Source organism: Hyperolius riggenbachi, chromosome 10 (assembly GCF_040937935.1).
Source record: "Hyperolius riggenbachi isolate aHypRig1 chromosome 10, aHypRig1.pri, whole genome shotgun sequence".
Lineage (NCBI taxonomy): Eukaryota > Metazoa > Chordata > Amphibia > Anura > Hyperoliidae > Hyperolius > Hyperolius riggenbachi.
This window is the reverse complement of record NC_090655.1, coordinates 284,356,590-284,378,253: the sequence shown is the minus strand read 5'-3', so window position 1 is coordinate 284,378,253 and position 21,664 is coordinate 284,356,590. Positions and strand designations below refer to the sequence as shown.

At 48.3% G+C, this 21,664-nt stretch overlaps 2 pseudogenes; both read left to right on the top strand.

Annotated features, from left to right (window-relative positions):
• The window catches only part of LOC137535546 (zinc finger protein 208-like), a 274,048-nt pseudogene that overhangs the window by 195,345 nt on the left and 57,039 nt on the right, over positions 1 to 21,664 (top strand).
• Positions 13,465 to 13,591, top strand: LOC137537360 (U2 spliceosomal RNA; annotated as a pseudogene).

Genomic DNA, 21,664 nt, shown 5'->3' with positions numbered 1-21,664 from the left:
GTATTTGCCATGTGAGCTGTGGACATGGGTCTTGATGAAGCTGTGCAGTGTGTAGATGTGGTTGGTGGTGTGGTGTATTTGCCATGTGAGCAGTGGACATGGATGAGGCTGTGCAGTGTGTAGATGTGGTCGGTGGTGCGGTGTATTTTCCGTGTGAGCAGTGGACATGGGTATGATGAGGCTGTGCAGTGTGTAGATGTGGTCGGTGGTGCGATGTATTTGCCGTTGAGCTGTGGACATGGGACTTGATGAGGCTGTGCAGTGTGGAGATGTGGTCGGTGGTGTGGTGTATTTGCCGTGTGAGCTGTGGACATGGGTATGTTGAGGCTGTGCAGTGTGTAGATGTGGTCAGTGGTGCAATGTATTTGCCGTGTGAGCTGTGGACATGGGTATGATGAGGCTGTGCAGTGTGGAGATGTGGTCGGTGGTGCGGTGTATTTGCTGTGTGAGCTGTGGACATGGGTCTTGATGAGGCTGCGCAGTGTATAGATGTGGTCGGTGGTGCGGTGTATTTGCCGTGTGAGCAGTGGACATGGGTCTTGATGAGGCTGTGCAGTGTGTAGATGTGGTCGGTGGTGCGGTGTATTTGCCGTGTGAGCTGTGGACATGGGTATAATGAGGCTGTGCAGTGTGTAGATGTGGTCGGTGGTGTGGTGCATTTGCCGTGTGAGCTGTGGACATAGGTCTTGATGAGGCTGGGCAGTGTGTAGATGTGGTCGGTGGTGCGGTGTATTTGCCTTGTGAGCTGTGGACATGGGTCTTGATGAGGCTGTGCAGTATGTAGATGAGGTCGGTGGTGCGGTGTATTTGCCGTGTGAGCAGTGGACATGGGTCTTGATGAGGCTGTGCAGTGTGTAGATGTGGTCGGTGGTGCGGTGTATTTGCCGTGTGAGCTGTGGACATGGGTATGATGAGGCTGGGCAGTGTGTAGATGTGGTCGGTGGGGTGGTGTATTTGCCGTGTGAGCTGTGGACATGGGTATGATGAGGCTGTGCAGTGTGTAGATGTGGTCGGTGGTGTGGTGTATTTGCCGTGTGAGCAGTGGACATGGGTCTTGATGAGGCTGTACAGTGTGTAGATGTGGTCGGTGCTGTGGTGTATTTGCCGTGTGAGCTGTGGACATGGGTATGATGAGGCTGTGCAGTGTGTAGATGTGGTTGGTTGTGCGGTGGTTTGGCATGAACCCGGCTTGGGTTTTGCTGAGTACGTCCTGCTGTGTGAGGAAATTGGATCGTTTTATTCATTATGCTGTTAAATATTTTCCCCAGTGTGCTGCTGACACAGATTCCTCTGTAGTTTTCTGGATCATATCTGTCCCCATTCTTGTAGATGGGTGTTATGAGGCCTTTGCTCCAGGCCTGAGGAAAGGAGCCCGCACTCAGGATGAGGTTGGATAGTCTTGCGAGTGCCTCTTGTATGTCTGGGGGGCTGTATTTGATCATCTCTGGCAGGATGCCATCGGTACCGCTAGCCTTCTTACATTTTATCAGCTTGACTCTTTCTCTTATTTCCTGCACTGTGATTGGTGTATCCAGATGGTTTTGAAAGTCCTTGATTTTCTCCCCCATGTCCTTCAGTTTTGCGACTATTTGTTTCTGTTCCGGGGTTTGGGCATTTTCTGGGATGTCTTTGTAGAGGTCCCTGAAGTAGTGGAGCCAGATGTGGCCATTTTGGATATGAAGAGGGCATTTCTTAGGCTTTGTGCTGATATGGTTCCAGGTCTCCCAGAATGAGTTGTCTTGGAGGGAGTCTTCCAGCTGTTGGAGGTTGTGGGAGATGTGGCTCTGTATTTCCGCCTGATGATGTCTTAGTATTGCCTCTGTGGGTGGTCATGGGCTTCCCTTAGGTCCCGGTTGTTGGGGTCTCTGTGCTTTTGGTTAGAGGCTGCCCTTAGAGAATTACGTAGCATCACTTGCCTTCACTGGCAAACCATTTTTGTGACTGTTTGTGGATTGTAACACTGGCGGAGTCGTTTCCATTGTCAGCGCACAAGACGCGCACTGACTCAACGGAAACCCTCCACAAGCGTATAATTTGGGATACCCAGGCTAGGTGCATGGCACCTGCAGAGGGCAATTCCCACCGGCAGATGGAGTCGTGGCGTGCAGACGCGCACCGCCTCCGCACGGCCACAGACGGGAATTGAACAGAAGACAAGGCAGGGCTAAACAGCCCTCTAAGAGACAGAGCACAGAGACAGAGATGAATGTGTGTTCACCGATCTAGTCGCCCCCCAGCGACTGTGAACACACATCAGCAGAACAAAAAGCAGGAACGCAATCGCCGAGAATGGCGATTGCCAAGAGACACCAGACAGAGCAAGGACAGGACACAAGAAATAGCAAAGGCACAGTAAATAACAAAGAAGACAGAGAAAACAACAAACGCTAGCTAAACGCGAACACCGCACTCAATCGCAACAGTGAACGCTTTTACGGCGTGATCTCCGCACGTTAAGCGCAACAGAGATAAGCACGCCACCCTGACTAATCAAAGACAGACAACACGAAACAGAACGCGAACGCTTGCTTAACGGTTACCTCACCGAGCCTACAGCAAGCGTTCGTATCAGACAAGACAGACAAACGCAAAACAGGAATAAAGTAGAAGGATCCACTGCTCTTCCATCAGAGCAAGTGTGATCCAAGCAAGACAGATCAGAAGGATCCACAGCGCTAGCGCAAGAAGCTAGTGCGATCCCGGCAGGACAGAACAGAAGGATCAGTGTGATCCAAGCAAGACAGATCAGAAGGATCCACAGCGCTAGCGCAAGAAGCTAGTGCGATCCCGGCAGGACAGAACAGAAGGATCAGTGTGATCCAAGCAAGACAGATCAGAAGGATCCACAGCGCTAGCGCAAGAAGCTAGTGCGATCCCGGCAGGACAGAACAGAAGGATCAGTGTGATCCAAGCAAGACAGATCAGAAGGATCCACAGCCACTAACGCTAGAGACTTGTGCGATCCAAACAAGACAGATCAGAAGGGGCTACCAGTAGCAACTGCTGCACTGGTTAGCACCCCAGACAAACAGAACGATTTCCTGTCGACCACCGTTGGGACAGGACAATGGCAAATTACTAGACAAGACAGAACAGGCAATACAAATAATACAACCTGACTGGGCTAGAAGGGAAGCCTAATGCAATCCCCAGGAATTACTCTAAGATAACTTTAGCAAATCATGAAATGGCTGACACTCCAGGAGTGTCCATCAGGAACAAACCATGAAAAGGAAATGTCCAGCAAAGCATCCTGGGAGCAGAATGCTTTTATAGTGCCAGTCATCAAAGGAGGCAGGTAGGGGATTTGCATGACTAATGTATGCAAATTCCTCAGCAGCAGAACAGGCCAGAAACTTGAAATGGAAAGACAGGTCTCTGTTCCAGAGAACTGCAGCCCACAGACTAGAGGAATGGTCAAACAGCTGTCTGCCTGTGCAGCCAGCTGAGCGGATCATCACATGGATCTCTTGAAGTTGGTCTGCTCTAAGTTACTTTCTTTTTGCCTCCTAGTGTTGTGGCCTATTTATATTATAACTATTGTTTCTGACAGAGGGTCTTTCCTTTTTCTTAAGTAATTACTTGTTTTTAGATTCATATTTTTGGGGGGATGCTCCCTTTTTCTTTTTCTTTTGGCCTCTTCCCCCTCTTTTCCTTTGGGTGTGTCCCTCATGTTGTTCAGAGGTGGGAGGAGCATTGTGTATATAAGTGTTACCTGTCACTAAAACGTTTTTTTCTGTGAGCGTCTGTATTGGTGCAACCATGATAAATGTACATAGTATTGTTAGAATAAATGCTAGTGTAAAGCACTGGTACTTTTCTGTTAGCCAGGCGCAACCGCTAGGTGGCGTTAATTACTATTCCCCCCCCCCCCCCCAGGCCGCCATGGATAGTGGGGAAAGGTGTAACTCCAGCGAGTTAAATTGGTGATGAGGAGGGACAGATTTGGCCTGCAGGCCTTGATTTTAACACCTGTGCTGTAGATAGAAGACTCCATTTGCTCCAAGTTGGAGCCTGTTCATACTGCCAGCAGAAGAGGGGGAGGGAGACTGCTGAATGGCAATGTCTTCTCTCTGCTCTCCTATCCAGCTCACAGCGGGCAGGACGGAGGGAAAGCAGGACTGTGTACACTCAGGGCTGAGGGAAAGCAGGACTGTGTACATGCAGGGCTGAAGGAAAGCAGGACTGTGTACACTCAGGGCTGAGGGAAAGCAGGACTGTGTACACTCAGGGCTGAGGGAAAGCAGGACTGTGTACATGCAGGGCTGAAGGAAAGCAGGACTGTGTACACTCAGGGCTGAGGGAAAGCAGGACTGTGTACACTCAGGGCTGAGGGAAAGCAGGACTGTGTATACACAGGACGGAGGGAAATCAGGTCTGTTTACACGCAGGATGGAGGGAGAGCAGGGCTGTGTACACGCAGGACGGAGGGAAAAGCAGGACTGTGTACATGCAGGGCTGAAGGAAAGCAGGACTGTGTACACTCAGGGCTGAGGGAAAGCAGGGTTGTTTACACGCAGGACTGTGTACATGCAGGGCTGTGTACACGCAGGACTGTGTACACTCAGGGCTGAGGGAAAGCAGGACTGTGTACACTCAGGGCTGAGGGAAAGCAGGACTGTGTACATGCAGGGCTGAAGGAAAGCAGGACTGTGTACACTCACGGCTGAGGGAAAGCAGGACTGTGTATACACAGGACGGAGGAAAATCAGGGCTGTGTACACGCAGGATGGAGGGAGAGCAGGGCTGTGTACACGCAGGACGGAGGGAAATCAGGGCTGTGTACACGCAGGATGGAGGGAAAGCAGGGCTGTGTACATGCAGGGCTGAAGGAAAGCAGGGCTGTGTACACACAGGATGGAGGGAAAGCAGGACTGTGTATACACAGGACGGAGGGAAATCAGGGCTGTGTACACGCAGGATGGAAGGAGAGCAGGGCTGTGTACATGCAGGACGGAGGGAAATCAGGGCTGTGTACACGCAGGATGGAGGGAGAGCAGGGCTGTGTACACGCAGGACGGAGGGAAATCAGGGCTGTGTACACGCAGGATGGAGGGAAAGCAGGCTGTGTACTCGCAGGATGGAGGGAAAGCAGGGCTGCGTACACACAGGACGGAGGGAAAGCAGGGCTGTGTACATGCTGGACGGAGGGAAAGCAGGGCTGTGTACACGCATGATGGAGGGAAAGCAGGGCTGTGTACATGCAGGACGGAGGGAAATCAGGGCTGTGTACACGCAGGATGGAGGGAAAGCAGGCTGTGTACTCGCAGGATGGAGGGAAAGCAGGGCTGCGTACACACAGGACGGAGGGAAAGCAGGGCTGTGTACATGCTGGACGGAGGGAAAGCAGGGCTGTGTACACGCATGATGGAGGGAAAGCAGGGCTGTGTACATGCAGGACGGAGGGAAATCAGGGCTGTGTACACGCAGGATGGAGGGAAAGCAGGCTGTGTACTCGCAGGATGGAGGGAAAGCAGGGCTGCGTACACACAGGACGGAGGGAAAGCAGGGCTGTGTACACGCAGGACGGAGGGAAAGCAGGGCTGTGTACACGCATGATGGAGGGAAAGCAGGGCTGTGTACACGCAGGATGGAGGGAAAGCAGGGCTGTGTACATGCAGGATGGAGGGAAAGCAGGGCTGTGTACACGCATGATGGAGGGAGAGCAGGGCTGTGTGCACACAGAGGGCTCATTCACACCTAGGATGTTTTGCAATTTTATTTATTTATTTATTTTTTTTGAGCAACAGCAATAAAAAAAAAAAACTCCCTAAAATCACTAGTGCTATGAATGCTCATTGGGTTAGTTCATATCAGCGCATTTCATCTGCTTTCCGCTCATCAAAGTGCGCATGTACCATTTTTAGGGCATTTTTGCTACAATGGAAGGTATAGGAAAACGCATCCGCTTACAAAATCGCTTTGAGCGGCGATTGCTTTTGTGCTTTTAAGAATAAATACATTGTATTTCTTCTTTTCCAGGTCAAAGGGTTCAACTCCTGACCTGCAAAATCTCTTTGAAAAGCGATGGACACAAAATCGTAACGCGCAGTGAAGCGAAAAAAAGAGCAAAAAAATCAAACATCGTTTGCAATTTCAATTTTAGATGTGAACAAAGCCAGGACAGAGGGAAAGCAGGGCTGTGTACACGCAGGACAGAGGGAAAGCAGGGCTGTGTACATGCAGGACAGAGGGAAAGCAGGGCTGTGTACATGCAGGACAGAGAGAAAGCAGGACTGTGTACACGCAGGACAGAGGGAAAGCAGGGCTGTGTACACGCAGGACAGAGGGAAAGCAGGGTTGTGTACACGCAGGACAGAGGGAAAGCAGGGTTGTGTACATGCAGGACAGAGGGAAAGCAGGGTTGTGTATACACAGGACGGAGGGAAATCAGGGCTGTGTGCACGCAGGATGGAGGGAGAGCAGGGCTGTGTACATGCAGGACGGAGGGAAATCAGGGCTGTGTACACGCAGGATGGAGGGAGAGCAGGGCTGTGTACACGCAGGACGGAGGGAAATCAAGGCTGTGTACACGCAGGATGGAGGGAAAGCAGGCTGTGTACTCGCAGGATGGAGGGAAAGCAGGGCTGTGTACACGCAGGACGGAGGGAAATCAGGGCTGTGTACACGCAGGATGGAGGGAAAGCAGGCTGTGTACTCGCAGGATGGAGGGAAAGCAGGGCTGCGTACACACAGGACGGAGGGAAAGCAGGGCTGTGTACACGCAGGACGGAGGGAAAGCAGGGCTGTGTACACGCATGATGGAGGGAAAGCAGGGCTGTGTACATGCAGGATGGAGGGAAAGCAGGGCTGTGTACATGCAGGATGGAGGGAAAGCAGGGCTGTGTACACGCATGATGGAGGGAGAGCAGGGCTGTGTGCACACAGAGGGCTCATTCACACCTAGGATGTTTTGCAATTTTATTTATTTTTTTATTTATTTATTTTATTTTTTTTGAGCAACAGCAATAAAAAAAAAAAACTCCCTAAAATCACTAGTGCTATGAATGCTCATTGGGTTAGTTCATATCAGCGCGTTTCATCTGCTTTCCGCTCATCAAAGTGCGCATGTACCATTTTTAGGGCGTTTTTGCTACAATGGAAGGTATAGGAAAACGCATCCGCTTACAAAATCGCTTTGAGCGGCGATTGCTTTTGTGCTTTTAAGAATAAATACATTGTATTTCTTCTTTTCCAGGTCAAAGGGTTCAATTCCTGACCTGCAAAATCTCTTTGAAAAGCGATGGACACAAAATCGTAACGCGCAGTGAAGCGAAAAAAAGAGCAAAAAAATCAAACATCGTTTGCAATTTCAATTTTAGATGTGAACAAAGCCAGGACAGAGGGAAAGCAGGGCTGTGTACACGCAGGACAGAGGGAAAGCAGGGCTGTGTACATGCAGGACAGAGGGAAAGCAGGGCTGTGTACATGCAGGACAGAGAGAAAGCAGGACTGTGTACACGCAGGACAGAGGGAAAGCAGGGCTGTGTACACGCAGGATGGAGGGAAAGCAGGGCTGTGTACATGCAGGACAGAGGGAAAACAGGGCTGAGTACATGCAGGACAGAGAGAAAGCAGGACTGTGTACACGCAGGACAGAGGGAAAGCAGGGCTGTGTACATGCAGGACAGAGGGAAAGCAGGGCTGTGTACATGCAGGACAGAGAGAAAGCAGGACTGTGTACACGCAGGACAGAGGGAAAGCAGGGCTGTGTACACGCAGGACAGAGGGAAAGCAGGGCTGTGTACATGCAGGACAGAGGGAAAGCAGGGCTGTGTACATGCAGGACAGAGAGAAAGCAGGACTGTGTACACGCAGGACAGAGGGAAAGCAGGGCTGTGTACACGCAGGACAGAGGGAAAGCAGGGTTGTGTACACGCAGGATAGAGGGAAAGCAGGGTTGTGTACATGCAGGACAGAGGGAAAGCAGGGTTGTGTACACATAGGACTGAGAGAAAGCAGGACTGCATACAAAGCAGGACAGAGGGAAAGCAGGACTGTGTACACGCAGGACAGAGGGAAAGCAAGGTTGTGTACATGCAGGACAGAGGGAAAGCAGGGTTGTGTACACATAGGACTGAGAGAAAGCAGGACTGCATACAAAGCAGGACGGAGGGTAAGCAGGGCTGTGTGCATGCAAGATAGAGGGAATGCAGGGCTGTGTACACGCAGGACAGAGGGAAAGCAGGGCTGTGTACATGCAGGACAGAGGGAAAGCAGGGCTGTGAACACCCATGACTGAGGGAAAGCAGGGCTGCATACACGCAGGATGAAGGGAAAGCAGGACTGTGTACACGCAGATTGGAGGAAAAGTAGGGTTGTGTACATGCAGGATGGAGGAAAAGCAGGGCTGTGTACATACACCCATGACTGAGGGAAAGCAGGGCTGTGTACACACAGGATGGAGGGAAAGTAGGGCTGTGTACACACAGATTGGAGGAAAAGTAGGGCTGTGTACATGCAGGATACAATTCAAGAACGGAAAGAAAACACCAAAGGTTCAGCATACCACTGTATTGGAGCAGACAAAAGTGCAAGATGCACACAACATGTTTCGGGCATTGCCCTTCCTCAGGTGTACCGCCCCTCACCTTAGTGACACCTTTATACCCACCTCTAGGAACTCATTAACACAATATCCAAACAATTAAACAATGATTAAATAACAAACTGTAATCTCATCTGGGGAACTACACCATCAGGTGTCTACCCCAGTCTAATGCTGAGCAGAGCTTCTCCCAGAACACATAATCTTGTATACAATACCAATACTCATTGAGACCATTAGGACATACACAGTTACATTTTCTAATCCATCTTGCCTCACACTGTAGCAGCAATTTTTCTGTCCCCCCCCCCCCCCCCCCCACATTGCGGGGCTGGAACTTCTTCCAATACAAACCACCTCAACTGAACATTGGGTAAGGATTTTGGTGAAGGCGCCCTTAAAAATTACAAATAAACGCCAATTTGGTAGTGGAAAGGTGATCTCTTACCTCCAATGAAGACTCACATAGATGAAAAAGGAGTCTTTATTACAAAAACAGTTATTCTGTGGACTACGCGTTTCACAGGACACAGCCCACTTCATCAGGTCAATACAAACAGAAAACCTACGATATAAATTTATATAAACATATAAAATACAGTACACACGATCACAGTAGAACATAATAAAACAACCTTTTTGTTATTGGTCATTTGCAAACTCCCTGGGGGTAAGGCCTATACATGTCATTACATTGTAATCACTATAAGCACTGGGATTACGTGTATAGGTGGAGAGATCTCCGTACCCTATAGGGACCTGGCTATATTTATAGTATCTCTGAGCAGATAGAAATCTCCAGGGCTTGGTGTTGACACTATATCGTAGGCCATTGTACATATCATATAATATTAAAACTGACATTAAGGGTCCGTTTCCACTTGTGTCGTCACGCGTCAGTAAAACGTGCGGCGGCACTTCCGGGTCTGCAGGAACGCAGGCGTACCCCAGAAGCCATGGCATGCACGGCTATGGGATTCACAGCCCCCCGCGCGAAATCTGTGGCCAGTGTTGGCTTAATCGCTAGCGCAAGCAATTCGGCCGGCGGCGCCATAGTTTCCTATGGCAGAGTTTCCCCGCGCGATTTGCCTGTGGGGAAACTTTGCGGATTCGGAGCGGATATATATATATACAGTATATATAAATATATATATATATATATATATATATATATATATACTGTATATATACTGTATATATACTGTATATATATTATATATTATCTCACCTGAGCAGCTGTATGATGCATAGTAACAAAATGTTGTGAAACTGAACTTTCATATTCTTTATTACCTTCTACTAGGTTAGTAATGCTTCTCTTATGTTCCTCTATGCGTTGTTTATCAAGTCTCTCCGTCTTCCCGATGTAAACCAGACCACAGGGACACTTGAGGCCATACACAATGTAAGGACTCAAGCAGGTAAACCTGCCCCTGATCTGCACTTTCACACCAGTAGACGGATGAGAAATACAGTTTCCTTATAGTTATCGCATTACAACAACTACAGCTCAAGCAGGGTACAGTTCCCCTTCTAGCTGCTGCTACAATTGTTCTTTCTTTTTTTACAATGTTGGTACTGCATACTCTGTCCTTAATGGTTCTCCCTCTGTGGTTTGTGAAGACTGACGGCTCTTTAAATACATTTCCAAACTCAGGGTCCTGGTTCAAGATTGGCCAGAATTTGTGCACCACGGACCGGACTTTCTCGGACAGATGCCCGTAATCGCATACAAATGGTATGCAGCCAGACTTCTTTTTGGGTTTTGGAAGCAGTAGGCTTCCTCTATTCAGGGATCTCACCTCCCTACTGATCCTTCTCAGGCCATGCTCCTCATATCCCTTTTCTACCAGCTTTTTGATTAATTTTTCCGACAAACTGTCGTAATCCTCCACAGACGATGAGATTCGGCTGGCCCTCAGAAACTGTCCCTTGGGGATGCCCTTTTTGACCGGATGTGGATGAACTGTCAGTGTGCAACAAATTGTTGCGCTCTGTCGGTTTTTGAAAAAGTTTCATACACAACACCCCCTTATCGACGGAAATTGTCACGTCTAAATAATTAATGCTGTCTTCTGAGCATTCAGCCGTAAACTAATGGTTGGATAGGCCTCATTAGCCTTGCAATGCTTTCCATCGGTCATGCGTGTACACAGGTTAGAGGGAAAGCAGGGCTGTGTACACATAGGACAGAGGGAAAGCGGGGCTGTGTACATATAGGACGGAGGGAAAGCAGAGCTGTGTACACATAGGACAGAGGGAAAGCGAGGCTGTGTACACATAGGACAGAGGGAAAGCGGGGCTGTGTACATATAGGACGGAGGGAAAGCAGAGCTGTGTACACACAGGACAGAGGGAAAGCGAGGCTGTGTACAGGTAGGACAGAGGGAAAGCAGGGCTGTGTACACACAGGACGGAGGGAAAGCGAGGCTGTGTACACACAGGATGGAGGGAAAGCGGGGCTGTGTACACATAGGACAGAGGGAAAGCAGGGCTGTGTACACATAGGACAGAGGGAAAGCAGGGCTGTGTACACACAGGACAGAGGGAAAGCAGGGCTGTGTACACACAGGACAGAGGGAAAGCAGGGCTGTGTACATGCAGGATGGAGGAAAAGCAGTGCTGTGTACATGCAGGGCTGAGGGAAAGCAGAGCTGTGTACACGCAGGATGGAGGGAAAGCAGAGCTGTGTACACGCAGGATGGAGGGAAAGCAGGGCTGTGTACACGCAGGGCTAAGGGAAATCAGGGCTGTGTACACTCAGGACAGAGGGAAAGCAGAGCTGTGTAGACATGCACCTTTGCTTTGCCAACATTCTCCACCAATTGTGATATTCTGGGGATTTTAGCCCATTGGTAGAGGAGATCAAAGCATCAAGGGTCACAACATACCAGCCAGTGAGTAGAGTTAAAACAAAACAATAGCAATGTATTTTGTCAGTCAAACAATGTCCAAACAACAAAAAATGATACACCACACTGGGTATTCAGCAGGGTTGTAGTCACACACCAGATATACAGACTTCTGTATCTGTACCAACCCTAGCTCAGGCTTCTTGCCCTCTGCAGCCACACTGGCTTGTGAGTGACACCCTGCCATAGGCCTAATGGCAGTCCTGGGCCACTCACCCATTCAGGCTTCTCCTGTAGTCTAAGTACTGGAGTCCAACTCCCCTCTAGCACTTTACAGGATCAGCATCCTTGCTTCAATAAGCCTGGCTGCCCTCTCTTGGCTGCACAGCCTTTCAGGAGCTCCTTGCTCCACACACAGCCCACTGCATACTGAGTGATGCAGCCTTTTATGCAAATAACACAGGTGAGCCAGTTAAGCGCCATCTTGTGCCCTCGTGCACATTCACTGGGACTTCACTCACTTCCGTGGGCGGGGCTTTGCCCCCTGCATCAGTGCCATATTGTGTCCTTGTGCACACTTGCTGGGACTTCACTCACTTCCGTGGGCGGGGCTTTCCTCCCTGCATCGGTGCCATCTTGTGCCCTCGTGCACACTTGCTGGGACTTCACTCACTTCCATGGGCGGGGCTTTCCTCCCTGCATCGGTGCCATCTTGTGCCCTCGTGCACGCTTGCTGGGACTTCACTCACTTCCATGGGCGGGGCTTTCCTCCCTGCATCGGTGCCATCTTGTGCCCTCATGCACGCTCGCTGGGACTTCACTCACTTCCGTGGACGGGACGTTCCTCCCTGTGTCAGCCCCATCTTGTGCACGCTTGCTGGGACTTCACTCACTTCTGTGGGCGGGGCTTTCCTCCCTGCTTTGGCGCCATCTTGTGCCCTTGTTCACACTTGTTGGGACTTCTCCAGGAAGAAGTTTTTGCGGTTTAGCTTTGCCTTTTGTTAGCTTGGAGGTGTCTGCTTCCATCGTGTGCTTCTCCATCTTTGCCGCTTATATAAAGCCAGAAGTCAATCACTTTGAGTTGGAGAGGCCAGAGCTACATGTTCATGTTTCCTTGTCTGTCTGCGGCCGGCCACACCCCCCAAACCTCCGCTTCTTATGAGGGCTTCAGTGTCACAGTAAAGATGCACGCGACATTCATTAAATGTGAGCCACAGGATCTCTGCTGCCATGACTCCTACAGACTAGGAGAGGACTAATAATAATGAGATGCAAATGTCTCTGAGTTTATGCAAATGTACATTTTTATGCAAATATATGCAGCTTGAAAATGGACCAATCAAGTCCCACCCAGGTTTAAATTGATCAATTTTCAAGCTCCATATATTTGCATAAAAATGTACATAAATTTGCATAAACTCTGAAATATTTACATCTCATTGATCATCCTTAGAGGGACATCTCAAGCGGTGCTGGAGATCTGCAATCTGCCATGGGGGTCCCCTCCCTACCCTCTATATGGGGGATTGTAGGAGGCCTGGCTGGGGGGATATTCAGCATGAAATGTAATGAATGAGGGGAGCATCTTTCTGCACATGCCCAGATCTCTGGTGACCAGCAGCGATTCTCTCTCCTCCACTGCTAATTCTCCCCATACTTTCCCACCACACTGACAGAATAATACAAATACCCACCATGCCTCTGGCTGAGCTAGCTTCCTGCTGCATGGCAATGGCACCCATAAGAGTTGGGGTACAAATGCCATCTATAGGGCCACACGTAGGGATCTCCTCCTCTCACTCTCGCATTCTGGACTTCTCACCTCTCCTCTGGAACTCTCTCCCACAGTCTGTCCATCAGGCCCCAGACCTGGGAATGTTAAGTCACACCCTCCAGACACTCCTATTCAGACAAGCTTGTAATTAGCTATGCTAATAATTTGAGGTTGACTACCTCATCCACTAACCCCATAGTCTACTCCCTTATGCTGGGAATACACCAGGAGTTTTTCAGCAGACAGATGGTTCTTTCGATAATTTCCCACAGGTCTGATCTGATTTTCTGATCGCTTCTCGGCCTTTTGGCTAAGATCAAGTGTAGTATCTGTTCTTGAAATTTTTGGGGGGACCTGGAAGGATGGCACTGTGGCAGGGTGTCCTTCCTGGTCGTAATTCCCAGGAGTTGATTGAATGGATCTATACCATGGTCGAGGCTGAATAGCTGAGGGCTTTGCTTAGGCGTACTGCCCCTGGAAGTGGCGCTCCAGGTGCACCTGAAAAAACCTGAGATGTGGCAGATCTCAGGCGGAAGTAGGGTGCTTTGATCTGTACTGCCCATATGCATAGCCAACTAACGCAGCTCCTCGGCCTTTTGGCTAGGGAGAGTGCGGAATTTTTATCACTCCGGCCGCAAGGTCGGGGCCAGCTTGCTGGCACCGGGGACTTGTCCCCAGGGGACTTCGGTCCCCACCCGGCTCCCTCTCGGGGGAGCCACCGACCATGTGGGATGCCACATGGCCAGGCCCTGTGGGTAACCACAGGGCAGTCCAGGGTCCTCCAGCCCTTCGGGTGTTGGAGGATGCCGCCAGTGTCCTCCGACTCTCGGGTTGGAGGATGCTTAGTACCCCCTGCGCCGATGGCAAACACCGGAAACTTCGGGGAACACCGGAAGGGCCCTGCTGTATTGTGGGGCCCGTGGCTACTCATGCACGTTTTGTGGGGGTGCTTTAGGGCACTCACGCTTTTTCCGTGCTTGGGGCTAATAGCCTTGCTGACCGGGACTCCTGTTGCATGCAACAGGAGCCAAGAAAGCTAAAAAAAAAAAAAATTATTTGAGGTTGACTACCTCATCCACTAGCCCCATAGTCTACTCCCTTATGCTGGGAATACACCTGGAGTTTTTTCAGCAGACAAATGGTTCGTTCGATAATTTCTGACGGGTCTGATCTGATTTTAAGATCAATTTTCTCATAGAAGTGAATGGAAATCGATCAGAAAAACTATCGGAAAGTAAATCTGCCAAAACAACTCATTGTGTATTCCCAGCATAAGTGTCTCCACTCCACTACCCTCTAGATTGTAAGCTCACAAGATCAGGACCTCTCCCTTGTGTTTCATGTTTCTGTGCATTTTATCAAATGTGATATATACAGCCCTAAGGCCCAAACGCTGTAATTACAGCGCAGCAGATTTGGGCGCAGCCGGCGCCACCATAGACAGTAATAGGAATTACGGCTTTAGCGGCGCACAGGGAGTAACTTCAGCGCTGGGAGAAGATAGAGTTGAAGTTACTTTTAAAACACTGTAATTCAGTCACCAGCAATAGCTGGAAGCCGAAATACATCATTCTCCACCATCCACATGGACCTGGGGGGGGAATAGTAATTAACATCCCTGGGACTTGTGCAGGAGCAGGATATACTGGCTGTATCCTGTGCCCAAGTCACCCGGCGGTGATTTCATATGTATGCCCTAAGGACAGCCCTGTGCCGTATAGAGATGTAAATGTTTACTTAAGTAGCAACAGGCAATGTATCGATATTAATAATAACAAAAACCTTCCCAACCGGGTTATGTGGAAGGTACCAGTGTGAACCACACCGGTGTGCTGCGGTCCTCGCTGATCCCCCACCTATGTACAGTGGTGTGAAAAACTATTTGCCCCCTTCCTGATTTCTTATTCTTTTGCATGTTTGTCACACTTAAATGTTTCTGCTCATCAAAAACCGTTAACTATTAGTCAAAGTCTCAAAGATAACATAATTGAACACAAAATGCAGTTTTAAATGATGGTTTTTATTATTTAGTGAGGAAAAAAAAATCAAAACCTGCATGGCCCTGTGTGAAAAAGAAATTGCCCCCTGAACCTAATAACTGGTTAGGCCACCCTTAGCAGCAATAACTGCAATCAAGCGTTTGCGATAACTTGCAACGAGTCTTTTACAGCGCTTTGGAGGAATTTTGGCCCACTCATCTTTGCAGAATTGTTGTAATTCAGCTTTATTTGAGGGTTTTCTAGCATGAACCATCTTTTTAAGGTCATGCCACAACATCTCAATAGGATTCAGGTCAGGACTTTGACTAGGCCACTCCAAAGTCTTCATTTTGTTTTTCTTCAGCCATTCAGAGGTGGATTTGCTGGTGTGTTTTGGGTCATTGTCCTGCTGCAGCACCCACGATCGCTTCAGCTTGAGTTGACTAACAGATGGCCGGACATTCTCCTTCAGGATTTTTTGGTAGACAGTAGAATTCATGGTTCCATCTATCACAGCAAGCCTTCCAGGTCCTGAAGCAGCAAAACAACCCCAGACCATCACACTACCACCACCATGTTTTACTGTTGGTATGATGTTCTTTTGCTGAAATGCTGTGTTACTTCTACGCCAGATGTAACGGGACACGCACCTTCCAAAAAGTTCAACTTTTGTCTTGTCGGTCCACAAGGTATTTTCCCAAAACTCTTGGCAATCAGTGAGATGTTTTTTAGCAAAATTGAGACGAGCCTTAATGTTCTTTTTGCTTAAAAGTGGTTTGCGCCTTGGATATCTGCCATGCAGGCTGTTTTTGCCCAGTCTCTTTCTTATGGTGGAGTCGTGAACACTGACCTTAATTGAGGCAAGTGAGGCCTGCAGTTCTTTAGATGTTGTCCTGGGGTATTTTGTGGCCTCTCGGATGAGTTTTCTCTGCGCTCTTGGGGTAATTTTGGTCGGCCGGCCACTCCTGGGAAGGTTCATCACTGTTCCATGTTTTTGCCATTTGTGGATAATGGCTCTCACTGTGGTTCGCTGGAGTCCCAAAGCTTTAGAAATGGCTTTATAACCTTTACCAGACTGATAGATCTCAATTACAGTACTTTTGTTCTCATTTGTTCTTGAATTTCTTTGGATCTTGGCATGATGTCTAGCTTTTGAGGTGCTTTTGGTCTACTTCTCTATGTCAGATAGCTCCTATTTAAGTGATTTCTTGATTGAAACGGGTGTGGCAGTAATCAGGCCTGGGGGTGACTACAAAACCACAGTTAAGTTATTTTTTAACAAGGGGGGCAATCACTTTTTCACACAGGGCCATGTAGGTTTTGAGTTTTTTTTCTCACTAAATAAAAAATATCATTTAAAACTGCATTTTGTGTTCAATTATGTTATCTTTGACTAATAGTTAATGGTTTTTGATGAGCAGAAACAATTAAGTGTGACAAACATGCAATAGAATAAGAAATCAGGAAGGGGGCAAATTGTTTTTCACACCACTGTATATGTCTCAGGGAGGGGTGTAGCTATCCAGCACGCAGGTGGGACAAGCAGAGCGTAATACAACTGGGTGAGTAGATAAGTCCGAGGGGCGGTGTTATCAACCACCTCAGGTCCTGTGCAATACTACTCATAGCAGCTGCTCAAACGACATACTGGGAAAGACATACATAGGGTGCAAATATATACAGTGACACAACTGTGACATGTTTCACCATGAAGGGCCTCGTCAAAGTAGAAACAGGGCAACAGAAATACAGCTATTTACAATATCCCTCCACTAGAATTCACAGTAGCGAACAGCCCCAGTCAGAGCTGAGTTGCCAAATAAGCCTCCAGGTTAAATACCTGTGTGTTAGCAGCCTAGACACGCCCCTAAGGTGTTGCCCGTGTTCTAGGGTGACCATATTTTGATTTCCAAAAAAGAGGACGATCACAACAGCATGTGGACGTGGGTGTGGTCATGGGTGGGGTCAAATATACATGAACTTAGCAGTGTGCTGTCCAACTTCGTGGGCATGGAGGGCTGTTTTTTTTTTTTCCAGACCACATGGTGGAGGGCCGGCCGACCAGAAAATGCAATCAGATTCGCAGAAGATTTCCCCACAAAATGCAATGAGATTGGCAACAGATATCCCAGAAATGCTATGAGATTGGCAGCATATTTCTCTACAAATGCTATGAGATTGGCAGCATATTTCCGCACAAATGGAATCAGATTGGCAGCATATTTCCCCACAAATGCAATGAGATTGGCAGCATATTTCCACACAAATGCAATGAGATCGGCAGCAGATTTCCCCACAAATGCTATGAGATTGGCAGCACATTTCCCCACAAATGATATGAGATTGGCAGCAGATTTCCCCACAAATGCAATGAGATTGGCAGCAGATTTCCCCACAAATGCAATGAGATTGGCAGCAGATTTCCCCACAAATGCAATGAGATTGGCAGCAGATTTCCTCACAAATACTATGAGATTGGCAGCAGATTTCCCCACAAATGCTATGATATTGGCAGCACATTTCCCCACAAATGGCAGCAGATTTCCCCACAAATGCTATGAGATTGGCAGCACATTTCCCCACAAATGCAATGAGATTGGCAGCACTTTTCCCCACAAATGCAATGAGATTGGTAGCACATTTCCCCACAAATGCATTCTTATTGGCAGCAGATTTCCCCACAAATGCTATGAGATTGGCAGCAGATTTCCGCACAAATGCAATGAGATCGGCAGCAGATTTCCCCACAAATGCTATGAGATTGGCAGCACATTTCCCCACAAATGCTATGAGATTGGCAGCACATTTCCCCACAAATGATATGAGATTGGCAGCAGATTTCCCCACAAATGCAATGAGATTGGCAGCAGATTTCCCCACAAATGCAATGAGATTGGCAGCAGATTTCCCCACAAATACTATGAGATTGGCAGCAGATTTCCCCACAAATGCTATGATATTGGCAGCACATTTCCCCACAAATGGCAGCAGATTTCCCCACAAATGCTATGAGATTGGCAGCACATTTCCCCACAAATGCAATGAGATTGGCAGCACTTTTCCCCACAAATGCAATGAGATTGGTAGCACATTTCCCCACAAATGCATTCTTATTGGCAGCAGATTTCCCCACAAATGCTATGAGATTGGCAGCAGATTTCCCCACAAATGCTATGAGATTGGCAGTAGATTTCCCTACAAATGCTATGAGATTGGCAGCAGATTTCCCCACAAATGCAATGAGATTGGCAGCAGATTTCCCCACAAATGCAATGAGATTGGCAGCACATTTCCCCACAAATGCAATCTTATTGCCAGCACATTTCCCCACAAAATGCAATCAGATTGTCAACAGATTTCCCCACAAAATGCAACCAGATTGTTGGCAGGTTTCCACACAAAATGCAATTAGATTGACGGCAGATTTCCCCACAAAATGCAGTATATGTAGCCAGGTCTATAGTGGGCTAACATTAATTACCTGGAGGGAGGGTGGTTGGGCTAGCTGCCATGCTATTTGCGGAGCAGACACTGCACCGGGTAGGCAGTTAGGTAGCCGGGTGGGAGGGTAGGCAGATAGATAGCCGGGTAGGCAGTTATGTAGCCGTGTAGGAGGGTAGGCAGATAGGTAGCTGGGTGGGCAGTTAGGTAGACGGATGGGAGCATAGACAGATAGGTAGACGGGTGGGAGGGTAGTCAGATAGGTAGCCAGGTGGGAAGTTAGGTAGCTGGGTGGCAGGGTAGGCAGATAGGTAGCCGAATGGGCAGTTAGGTAGCTGGGTGGCAGGGTAGGCTGATAGGTAGCCGGGTAGGCTGTTAGGTAGCAGGGTAGGCAGTTAGGTAGCTGGGTGGGAGGGTAGGCTGCTACGTAGCCGGGTGGAAGGGTAGGTAGACAGGTAGTTTATGGGGTGGGGGGGCCCGACTCCTATCCTCCCTGCCTCACCTGGGGTGGGGGTCCCCCCCTTCTTTTATGAGCGGCAGGAGAGCGGCATATACAGCAGGCTCCAGCTGGGTAAAGCAGACGGTAGAGGTCCAGCCTCCCGGGCTACTCTGCGGCTGTCTCATCTGTATGCCGTTCCAATAAATCAGGAAGCAGTGCAAGCAGCATACAGAGGAGACAGCGTAGCCCTGGAGGCTGGACCTCTAGCATCTGATTTACCCCGCCGGAGCCTGCTGTATATGCCGCTTTTACGCTGCTCATAATAAAAGGGGGCCCCCGAGGTGAGGGGGGAATAATAAAATTTAAAAAAAATGTGGTGAAACCTTAATGGGCCCCTGCCCCGGACATTTCAAAAACCCGCCAGGAAGCCCTGGACAGGTCGGAAAAAGTGGACCTGACCGGGCAAAAGAGGATGCCTGGTCACCCTACCGTGTTCACCTCTGCATAGAATTACCCAGGGTGCAGGTGTGCATGGGATGTACCCCTCCATCAGCATATCTCGAATGGGCTGTATGAGGAGATGGGCAGGTGCATTCAACCTAGTTCCCTGTGTCATTTCTTGGGATTAACAAGTGATTACCCCATGTCATTTCCTGGGTGTAGCCAGGGATTACCCCATGTCATTTCCTGGTTGTAGCCAGGGATTACCCCATGTCATTTCCTGGGTGTAGCCAGGGATTACCCCATGTCATTTCCTGGGTGTAGCCAGAGATTACCCAATGTAATTTCCTGGGTGTGGTCAGGGAGTACCCCATGTCATTTCCTGGGTGTGGTCAGGGATTACCCAATGTCATTTCCTGCCTGTAGCCAGGGATTACCCCATGCAGGGCCGGATTTTTACAAAGGCCACGGCCTAGGGCGGTAAAAAATCAGAAGGATAAAAGGGCGGCAGGACCTGAGAGAGATAAGAGGCTGCATGTCAAAATAAATCATTTCTCCTGCTCCGAACCCGCCATGCTTTGCTGCACACACTGTCAGAATTCCAGAGCTCCATGTATTTTCCTTACATCATGGTGTACAATGAGACAGTGCTATCTCCTGAACATACAAGCTTTAGTTTAGTGCCAGGGGTGTAGAGAAACATGGATCGCCATGTGCTTGCTGCACAGTCTGTGACTCCAGTAAGGTAAACATTTTAACAGAATTATTTCCACTTTACAACTCAAGCTGGGCTAAACAATGTATTGCTGGTCAGACTCTGTTAATGACTTGAGCCATTCCTTCACCTCTCTCCCCCTGGATTGTAAATCTTAAACAGAAAGATAAGGGTTTTTTTTTCCTTAGAGAGATTTATGACAGCCAGTTCTAAGCTAAATCTTAACCCCTTGCTGGCTCATTTTAAAGCAGCAGTACTGTCTGCAGTAGTATGAGATAGACAACTTCTCTATAATTATAATTGCAAATGTACTGTTGTATACTGTTGTATTGTTACATTCTGTTTTGTATACCAAAAGTAATAACATATAAAACTGTGAAAGAATCAGTACAATAAATAATATAAAATAAATGCAACAGATCTGTGATTACAGAAGAGCAGAGAGGGAGATGAACGTCGCCCTGCTACTTCATGCCTGGTACACACCATGCAATTTCCCATCAGATAGACGGGTCGAATCGATTTTTTCTGACAGGTCTAATCTGATTTCTGATCATTTTTCTAATCGACTTTGTATAAGTGATCGGAAAATTGATTCAACCCATCTATCTGGTGCGTACCAGGCATTAGGTACTCACTGCTCTAACAGGAAAAACAATCATTCATCATTTTTCAGAGAGAAAACATTCATAGGTATACACGAGTCACTATAACAGGCATTTCCTCCTGCAAACAAGTGATCGTTAGTCAGGGTGTTGGACAGAATGAGATTGAGTGAAGGTGCATACACACATCAGACCATAGTCTTTGTTCCTGCAAAAGATCCGTTCCAGCAAAATGCGTTCATAGTCTATGATATCTGCAGATCCTCATACACACTTTGTTTAACAGACATTCATCTGCAGATCAGACAATCATCTGCAGATCTGAAAATCCATCCTGGTGGATCAGATCTGCAGATGAATGTCTGTTAAACAAGGTGTGTATGATGATCTGCAGATATCATAGACTATGAATGCATTTTGCAGGAACGGATCTTTTGCAGGAACTGATCTTTTGCAGATACTGATCTGTTGCATGTGTACAGCATCTTTGGGCTTGATTCACAAAAGAATGCTAACTGTTAGCACGGCTGTTTTCGCGTGAATTTTCGCATTGCGCGCGCTTGCGAATTTTAGCGCAAAACGATAACGTTTTCGCGCACAAACGCGAATTTTCACGCAAAAACGATATCAATTTCGCGGGAAAATTAGCGTTTGCGCTCGAAAAAGTTATCGTTTTGCGCGAAAATTCGCGAGCGCGCGCAATGCGAAAATTCGCGCGAAAACGGCCGTGCTAACAGTTAGCACTCTTTTGTGAATCAAGCCCTTTATGTGCAGCATCTTGCAAAGGTTTCTATCTGATGTGGCGTTCAGCTCCATAGAATAGACTGTAGGTGTGGCTCTCATACTACATGGAAGGGGGAAAAATTGGTC